The sequence below is a fragment of the Syngnathoides biaculeatus genome, chromosome 4 (assembly GCF_019802595.1).
Source record: "Syngnathoides biaculeatus isolate LvHL_M chromosome 4, ASM1980259v1, whole genome shotgun sequence".
In the NCBI taxonomy this organism is placed as follows: domain Eukaryota; kingdom Metazoa; phylum Chordata; class Actinopteri; order Syngnathiformes; family Syngnathidae; genus Syngnathoides; species Syngnathoides biaculeatus.
The window spans coordinates 33,529,588-33,539,973 of record NC_084643.1 but is presented as its reverse complement, the minus strand read 5'-3'; the positions used below and the strand labels follow the sequence as shown (position 1 = coordinate 33,539,973).

Genomic DNA, 10,386 nt, shown 5'->3' with positions numbered 1-10,386 from the left:
GGAGGTAACATTTGATAAGATCAGAACTTCAAATACAATACCTAGGAAACGGGAGAAAATGTATGATTGTGTCTATAATTTCAGACTGTCGTTGAAGGCAACACCGGACTCAACGAGTTATATACATGGATAGGGCAACAATTGAGGTCATTCAGTTGCTGTGTGGGAAAGATTGCAGTTCAGACTCTATCTGAGAGAGAACCCATAGACACGTGACATCCGAAAATAGGAGAAAAAATAACAACAGCTTGTCAAACATTTCACACTGTCCCAGAATACAACACCCAACTTAAAGGGGAAATTCAGTGTTTTCCATGAACAGTGTATCCAATAGGTCATGTAATATGTACACTCGTTCGACAATGTGATGTTAAATCCTCTCTCATTTTTAATAGTGTTTTGAGAAGATTTTTATCAACAATTACGAGGGCGGGCCGCGAGCCAAGCTTCGACGTCCGGGGAGGCCGTGAGCCGAGCTTCGGCAGCGGCGGAGGCGGAGGCCTTTAGCTGAGCTTCGGTGGCAGCAGAGGCCTTTAGTCTAGCTTCAGCGTCCGGGGCTATCGGCCTCCGCCGCCTGGAAGCTTGGCTCGCGGCCCACCGTCAGAGCTCGCTCGTCAGACCCCGCGTCATTCCTGTCCGAAGAGGTATCCGCGGCTGCCGGCCCGGACCTCCCGGGGCCCTTTGTTTACGCACTTATGTCGCGTGTAGGCCTCCGAGTAGTCAGACTCCGCGTCATTCCGGCCGAAGAACCAACTGAATATTCAACATTAATTACAGCCACAGGTTCAAATCTGGATGGAAGTATTCCTCCATCTTCCCGAGAAACTGATACTATTTCTTCATCAGATGAGGATAAATCCGAGAAATCGGCGCTGAACATAATGGTGTCCAATGTAATCGAGCGTTTGGAAGGGCACTTAACGTATCACATCAGCCCACGTAGGTCATGTGAGTTGCGAAAATGGCAGCAACCCTGAAAATTCGTAATTGTCGATAAAAATCTTCTCAAAACACGATTAAATGAGAGGATTTAACATCACATTGTTAAGATAGAGTGCATATTACATGACCTACTGGATACACTGTTCATGAAAAGCACTGGATTTCCCCTTTAACTAGACAGGTGGGTGATTTTGGGTGGAAAACTGCGTATTTCAATCTTTACCCGAAGGCAACACCTGATTTTGGGTGTTTGTGGTTGCAGCTACTTGTGCATGCACATATTCCCTAAAAGTTCCCGAGCCTTTCAAAATGCTCGACCCTCACCAACAGTATTTGCTTTTGACCCCAACGAATTCCCCCAGAACCAAATTGAGACAAGAATTCCTACAAAGATGCAACGGTCCTCCAAATGTTCCAGCAACCTTTAGTCCATCTTGTCAGATTCGAGTCTTGGTCTTGTTCCCAAACTATCTCAATTTGGGATTTTTCATCGAGACGTCTTCAACTTCTTTAATGCGATAAAAAAAAGATAAGGACTTTGCTCCCAGGAAGCATCATTTGCAGAACTTGAGCATTTGAACTTAGATAAGCAAATATTTTAGTGCCCACCAGGATTCAGTCAGCACTAACAAAGCACTCGCATTTTGCGATAAAAAAAGAACATTTCACCAACTCCACAAGTAAGCACTAAAGGTACTCTCAGTTACTCTTGCGTCCTCAGAAGGTTTTTAGTAGAGGGGACATTATTATCAGACCCCAAAATACACATTTTTTGGATATTGTGTTCTTGAGCACAAGACCACTTTTATTTGTTGGCACTTGTAGTTCCTGGAATGTTTCAAATATGTGCACATATGACAAAAAAGTTATTAAAGCTCATAGTAATGCATAACAAAATATATTGCCTTGAAAGCGACGCAGACGTGAACCATTTTTGACATGAGTAAACGGAGCGATCGTTTTTATTTTCGCAGCTGTGACATGAAAGACCTGCGGGTGGGGGTTGGGCGTGGGGGGGGCCTTTGAGACCACCTTGAGCCGGAAAAAAGGGGGGAAAAAATCCCTAGTGTGAATCACATTGAGCTCCTCTGTGTAATTACGAGTGCTAATAATAGCAGTTGGACGCTCAGCTTTCACGAGCAGGCTTGAAAAGGGGCCGCCAATAAACGGCGAGAATTGGGGCCCGCAGCAAGACGTCAAACCTTTAAAAGCTTACAATAGAATACATTAAGCCTTCATTAGTGGCAAAAAGGGTGCAATTCCGTTGCATCAAAGAACAGCAGCAAGAATAGTCAGTGGCGGTGTATGTGGCCACACTACATAAATGCGATATTTAATTGTACCTTGGTTACATGTTTTTTTTGGTTGTTTGTTTTTTAAACCAGACATGTTAGAGCCATTTTCAGCAAGTGCTATTTAAAATCGATGAGGTTATTAACATAAAAAGAAAAAAAATCACATTATGAAATGAGTTCTCAAATTCATTTCATAAGTAGAGGTACCACTGTATATACTTCCACAGGTCAATTCTTTAACATGAACTTGTATGACAAAACTAAGGTGTAACTCTTCAACATGAACTTAGTATAAATGTGTCAGTTTCATGAAAAAAAAATTGATTTTGTCATGGGAGTCATCCAAAAAGGCCCCTCCGACAGCTACTTCTGCTTGACCCAGTTTTGTATCTTCTTTGTCCATATTAGGCTAAGACTTCCCCTCCTGTCCTCTGAATGGATGCCTCCGTGTAGAAGGCCCACTTATGAGCGAGTGCACACGTGTTTGTAATGTTGACAGCGCTGGTTCAGGAGCGGTGAGGAAGGCTGAGATCTTCACTAGTGATGTAGATAAGATCAACACGTTCAAATGACCTCATTTCAGGCCTCTTGGCAAATAAACGTCTGGAACACAGGAATGCGTTGACAATTTTAATTAATATTTCACGTTTACTAAGGGACCACAGAGACAATATCACACTACAAATAGTTCAAAAGTTGGCAAAATGTGCCCTTTAAATTCTCATCGTGTGGCTTCAAGGGGCGTGGCCAAATGAGTGACACCAGAAAAATGTCCGTATTGTCTCCACGTCAGCATCTATGTGAGTTGTGGCCTTTAACAGGTCCTTGTGAGTGTAATCATTTTGTGCTTTTGTGTTTGCCTGTTTATCAAATTCACTAAATGGCTGTAAGTGAATTAGGAACTGTTGCACTCATTTTTATCTTTTTTTTTTTTTTACTTCGTACGTGTGATGGCATACATGAACCATCCTGCTATCGTTAATTCAAATTCTGGCACACAACACAAAGAAAAAAAAAAATTGAACAGCCAATGGCGTGTAACTGGAGAAGCTGGAGGAGTACTGTGAAAAATATCCATGAATTAATATTATATAGGCACATGTGTGCCGACGACAGTTGGACGTAAACTCCTTTATGACAACTTCAGTCGGCGGCTATCGTCACGTTAGCGGTTACAACAGTATGCTCAAACTAAAAAGTCCAAAGTGATTCATGTAGCACCGGCCTGCTCAATGTCACAACGCAAACACATGGATTTCACTACAGTATTTCTTTTTACGAGGCCGTGGAACCGTTCCAGCACGCGACAGAGAAATTCAATTAAGAGAGAAGCCAACCTCGGCGTCGGGTTGCGAGCGGCTGCCAAATACAGTAAATCTTGGATGACGTGACTCAGACTCGCTGACAAGGAAGCCGGAACGAGAAGCAAAGCAGAAGCCGGGAGGATGTAAAAGAGATCCGGTTTGGAAGTAAATGCTAGCTGCTTATTAAAAATGTACCTCCAACAATGTCCAATTGGTTCCAGAAGGCTGCTTGGAAAGAGCAAAATGAAATTTGGTATCCATTACAACATGAAAGATGAATATGTAGAAGTGTTTAAGAATTCAGATCCTTGAAGCTTGAAACTTGCTGGAATATTCTTCAAAATATCATACTCTGATAGAAATATATATTTTTTAGGGTCCAGTTTTGACCTTGACATCTCGACAGCTGGACGGCAACACATTGTGATGTGTTTGTGTTGTTGTCATTGCATTGCAGCGACATTTGATGGCTCAATAAAAAAAACACAAACTGCATTTTTTTTTTCTTTACATTCACTCCCCGATAACAGTTGTCACCAAGTTACATGAAATGTGTTCTGCCTAACTACCACAAGAAAGCCGAGGAAAAAGTCCCAAAAAGACAGATTGGGAAAGACTCAGAAAAGCTGCCATTTTTGGTCAAAGTGGCCATTTTAGGGTCATTTTGGTCATTTTCGGGGGCCTTTCAAACATGGGCCACTCTTTTCAAAAGACTTTGTCCAATTGCTATCAAGTTTGAACATCTCACTCTCAAAAATAGCCTGAATTAATTCTGATTGTTAATATTTTACATTTGTACTGGAGCGAAACAATGTTTAACACACAAAGTCCGCCAGTTCAACTTTGCACACATTTATCAATCACGACATGTCTGTTCAAAGCTCAAATGCAACATGATAGCATGGCTCTTTTTATATGTAATTTAATCATTAAAAAGACACGGTGTGATACCTCTGAGCAAGCTTCTGACCTACTTTGCACACAGGTAATAAAGTACCAATAAGAGACTAAAATTGACATTGCAAGACGTGGTTGTTTTCGTCATCAGCGGCGTTTTTATTGCATTTATTTCTGTGGCCAGCGTCGTTAAAAAGTATAGAAATTTTCTGAGATCACGAGGACGGATCCCAGCTGGATAACGTACCTGGTATCTTTTTGGTATATAGTGATGTGATTTCAAATAAGAATAACTTCCTTTGTTTAATAAGGTAAGACAATTGTGAACAGTTTCACATTTATTAATCCAACCTGGAGGTAATTTAGGTTTCAGGGTCTTGACAAGAGGACAGCCAGAGTCGGGTTCAGAGCTACCAACTCATCAGTCAGCTCTACGGACCGAGCCACATCGGACACCGGTTTAAAACAGCAGCCTACATATTTTGTTAATGTTTCCACCGTGGGCTGAATAAAAGAGTAGCTTATCTTACATCAGAGTCCTGCATGAACGCATCACGGCTGACCTGACCCGCATCCGCTAAAAGACGGCAACGACGATAATATCAGCGATGATAACATCAGTGATAACGACGACGACGACATGTGCAGCATTACTTTTATTTTAGAACATCTACATTGTTTATAAAGTTTGTAACATCAGAAATGGAGGAGGTTGCAACTTTTCCGAGCAGGAAATGAAAAAGGTAAGAATGTTAGGATGCTAACGCTAGCCTCCAGTGAGTGAGTGAGTTTCAATAAAAAACATTGATCACTTTCACTTAAAGCAACGTTTGTAGGACTGTCTCTCATAACTAGACCAACAAAACAAAAACAAACAAAAAAAATCAACCAAGTCAGACCAGAAAAGACACAGGAAGGCCACCATTTTGTTTATGACTATTTCAGTTACTTTGGCCATTTCCAGGGCAAAAGAGACACTACACTTTCAGATTTTGTCCAATTGCTACCAAATTTGAACGACGACATACTAGACAGATGAATGACACTAAGTTAGCGAGCTTTTGAGTTTGACGTCTCGCCACGAAACAAAAAACTCCAATCAATGAGTTGTTCTCACGCGACGTCACCTGTTGGGCTGCCTCGAACGGCGTCCATTTTTGATCCCTGAGCTCCCGTTACTCATACATAGGCAAGGTGGACATTATGGTTCTAATGGCATTTATTAAAAACACGACCGACAGTACATAAAGCCCAGACTGACTACTAGGCGACCTGGCATGCACACATCATGGGACTCAGGACTGCGTAACAAAGACGCAGTATTGTGCCCTTGATCTTTTACTCTGTGACAAAAATCACAAAGGAACAGCACTTACCTGTATAAAGTTTCTTTCGGCTTGTCCCTTTCGGGGTCGCCACAGCGTGTCATCTCAGATGAACGCACATATGTTTGGCACAATTTTTTTTTACACCGGATGCCCTTCCTGATGAGCACTTACCTGTATACTAACATGGAAAACGAAAACTGGTGGATTATGTTCTTTAATATCGAGGCAAACTCCATTTATTTCATTTTTTTTCCAAAAGTAAAACCTGTATATTAATTCACCACAAGCAAAGCAACATGTTTGTTTGTTTAAAATTTGATGACAATGGCAGAAAGACAAAATAAACAAATCCAGTATTTCACAAAATTGTCAAATCTTTCAAGTGACTAACGAAAAACAATCTTAACTGTAATGTTGGCCTTCTGAAAAGAGTATCAATTAAGCTTGTTCGCTTAGCTCGGCGACACGTCAGCATGATGGCGGTTGTGACCGGGCGGCGGGATAGAGTCGTCGGGCAATCGTCGACAAAGCCAAGTCTCCGTGAAGTACAGAGCCGCAGAACGTTCAAAGTCTTTCGTCGGAAGCGTTAGACGATGTCCCTGCTTTCAAAGTCGGACTTGTAGCCCGGATCGCGAGCCTCTTTGTCGCGAGACTTTGAAGAGCGCACCGACTAGAAACTCGGGAAAAAGCTTCAGCGAATTGGCGAGAATTGTCGAAAAAAAGTCAGAAGTCAGAAGAAGACTCTCTGATGGTTAGCAAGTCCTCTCTTGTGTACTTGAGTCCCGAGACACCCGTGAAACACAAAAACACAAACAGTAGCCGAGAGTATTCCGTAGACTTCCACATTGGGTACGCGTTAGGTAGGGAGGTTAAATGGCGGTGCGCAGTGGTGTGTGTGACATCAGTGAAAGCAACCTATAGTTTGCTGGAACAGGTTGGTCCTGAGGCGCAACAGCAAGTGAAAGGTCGCAGATTTGTTCCCTAGCACAACTCAAGTGTCTGTCATGTTCCTGCTTTGCGGGAATCCTTCAATCAATCAATTTTCTGGCCAGGCGGGTACACTCCGAACTGGTTGTCAGCCAATCGCAGGGCAGACCTACAAGCCCAATTTCCAATTGATTGAATACACTACAACGACAAGATATTTAATGTTCAAACTGATGAACGTTATTGTTTTTGGCAAATAATTATTAGCTTTGAATTTTATGGCTGCATCGCATTCCAAAAAAGGTGGGACAGGTGGCAAAAAAGACTGAGAACGTTGAGGAATCCTCATCAAACACTCATCACGCAGGTGAACAGGCTGATTGTGAACTGGTGGCTGCCAGGATTGGGTAGAAAAGGAGTTTCCCTGAATTCACAAACAAAGATGGGGTGAAGTTCACCTCTTTGTGAACAAGTGCATCAGAAAATAGTTGAACAGTTTAAGGACAATATTCCTCAACATACAACTGCAAGGAATTTAGGGATTTCATTAAAGGTTCAGAGAATTTGGAGAAGTCACTGCATATAAGCGGCAAGGCTGAAAACCAACATTGAATGCCCGTGACCTTTGATCCCTTGGGTGGCACGGCATCAAAAATTGACCATGTGGAAAGATATCAGATATCATTGGTTCAGAAAACCAATGTCAGTTAATACAGTTTGACGCTACATCCATAAGTGCAACTTAAAACTCGACTATGCAAAGCAAAAGTCATTTATCAAAACACCCAGAAACACCTCCAGCTTCTCTGGGCCCAAGCTCATCGAAGACAGACTGATACAAAGTGGAAAAGTGTTCTGTGGTCCAAGGAGTCCACATTTCAAATTGTTTTTTGAAAATTGTGGACGTCGTGTCCTCTGGGCTAAAGAGGAAAAGAACTGTTATGGAGACAAAGTTCGAAAGCCAGCATCTGTGATGTTATGGGGCGGAGTTAGTTCCAATGGCGTAGGTAAATTACACATCTGCGACGGCACCGTTAATGCTGAAAGATAAATACAGGTTTTAGAGAAACATACGCTGCCATCCAAGCAACGTCTTTTTTATGGACACCCCTGCTCATTTCAGAAAGGCAATGCAAAACTACATTCTGCACACATTGTAACAGTGTGGCCTTGTAGTAAAAACGTGCAGGTACTAGACTGGCCTGCCTACAGTCCAGACTTGTCTCCCATTGAAAATGTGTAGCTCATCATCAAGCATAAAATATGAAAATCGGAGATCTCAAGCAGTTTTACAACTGAAGCTGTACATAAAGAAAGTATGTGAAAGAATTCCACCAGCAACGCTTCAACAATAAGTGTCCTCAGTTCCAAAGCATTTATCAAATGTTGTTAAAAGAAAAGATGTAACAGTTTGATGAACATGACTCTGGCCCACCTCTTTTGGAACATGTTGCAGCCACAAGACTCTACATTAATGATTATTTGCTAAAAAGGCTAATGTAGATCAGTTTGGACATTAAAATAACTTGTATTTGTCATGTATTCATTATAGGTTGAAAATGATGTGCAAAAAATTATATTCTGTTTTTAGTCATGATTAACAGAACATATTAAGTTCATTGGAATTGTTTGTAAACAACCATTCGCACCTTTGGCCAATTCATTCTCAACCCATGCAGGTACAGGGACAACACGCAAACGCCACACAGGGGAGGTCAGATTGGAACCCAGACCCTTAGAACTGTTAACCTGGCGTGCCAAGCGGTCATCCACTGAGCCATCTTTGTGGGAATCATTTCATATGAAATGAGTTCAACAGTGGGAGGATAAATTCCTGTTTTTCAGGAAGCATTAGATTATTATTTTTTTTGTTACTGTTGATGTCAGTGTAGTTTTTTGCAAACAAAAAGAATGTGTGTGCGTGTTTAAATGGGAAACAGACATCAGGACTTTTGTATGTGTGTTTGTGTCGGCGGCTTCTGGCGGGACCTCGCTTGACCGATCACCGCTGCAAGCGAGCTAATGAGGTGACGGCGGTCAATTCAGAACATCAAAGCGACGTCGGTTTACTTCCTGATGGTTATCGTGCGGTCACTCACGAAGATTTGCTAGCTCGATTTTCTGCCGACTCTCCAGAAAATCAAAGCTATGTAGCAAGAGCTGGCTTCCATTAGCCGACGCCGTTTGACAAAGAACCCAGAAAAGCAGGATATAGTGTAGTCATGAAAGTATATTGGGGTTCGGGGCAGTTTTTGTTTTGTTTTGCAATAATTGTTTCATGAGATTTTATAATATCCAACTACCTCAGAATTTTGTGTTCGTAGTACAGTACTGTGTAGCAGTAAGCTTTACTGTAAGACGTAAAGCCAAGAGGAAGAGGCAGAGAAGGTGCCCTACTAAGGTGGAGTAGTTGTCCTTTTCCCACACAGCAGAGAGAATATATTCCTGTGAGTATATAGAGCTCGTGCACCTACGTCATCAAATCATGTCACTGGCCGGAAGTGTCGGTCAAACAAAGCATTCTTCAATGCTAAGTCGGTTGGAGGCGACGCGAAAATACGTCTTATAGCACGACGCCCAGAGTTTTGTCCGATACCATTAAACATTTAGAAGGTGATAATAAACAAAGGTACGTGGAAAAATGTGACACTTGGCATAGAGGACCCATCTTTCATGCCGAAGTCGATGTTGTCGCCGATAAGAAATTAGACTATTAACTCACTTCTGCTTGTCTTGGACAACTGGATCTACACATGGATCTGGTGAGTAAGTCATCGAGATTTACATGGAAGAGTTTGAAAATGTGGAAAAGTCTGGACGCATACAAATACTTTGTTGCTGGATCTGTTCTCAATCAGGAATAAATCCGACATAATGATGGACCCGCCCAAATTTTTTTTCAATACAAATACCAATATTTTAATAAATGACCCTTGGCTTTCCCCAAACTCACATTCATTAACTCTGATTGGGGAAAAAATGTAGGACATAGTAGCTTATTGCAGCCACACGTTTACCTCCGTAAACCTCTCTGCGACAGAATGTTTATTTATTTAAATGAGTCAATTCGGCATTTTAAATACTTCTTGGTCATTTGAGATTGAGAATAATAATTCCTACCTGAAATGAAGTGATCGCTACACAGGCGTGTGTGTAATTTGGTTGGCCACCATCCATCACGTTTCATTGCCGAAATCCATCGAGCTTTTCTCGTCTTTTCAGCTGGTAATCCATAGAATGATCTCTTAGAATATCTGTCTCATCTGTTGCGACAACCAACAGTACAAGTCTCGGGCATTGTGAATATTCTGCTCTTTTCTGCCACTTTTCCGGTTCAATGTCCCCCAAACTGTCGAGAGCTCTTTTTGACCGGCAATATGGCGCCGTGCAAACTGTGATGTCACATGCACGAGCTCTATAGACGTATACTTTGCTTGTATGTATTGCGGCTCTGTGGATTTAAACTCTCGGTGGTTTATAATTACTCCATTAAATGTAACGCAAGGAAATTCGCTCAGCGTCGCCAAAGGCATTGCAGATCACGTACGTTATCTACCCATTCACATTTACGGCTGTTCCTGAATGGAGTGAGCGACCAAGCGCTCGTCACAGTATGTTTGACACGATTGTATACACATCTCAGGAACATGCCGTTTTTTTGTACAGCGTTCTATATTTTTTTTGTCAAGCTTT

General features: G+C 41.9%; 1 long non-coding RNA gene across 1 annotated transcript; it reads right to left on the bottom strand.

Moving 5' to 3' along the window:
• Positions 1–2,410: 2,410 nt before the first annotated feature.
• On the bottom strand, positions 2,411–5,671 carry LOC133499907 (uncharacterized). Its single transcript, XR_009794775.1, has 2 exons — positions 5,566–5,671; positions 2,411–2,840 (listed from the first exon to the last, which is right to left on the bottom strand). It is a non-coding gene; the product is annotated as an uncharacterized LOC133499907 (long non-coding RNA).
• Between the last annotated feature and the right edge of the window lie 4,715 nt (positions 5,672–10,386).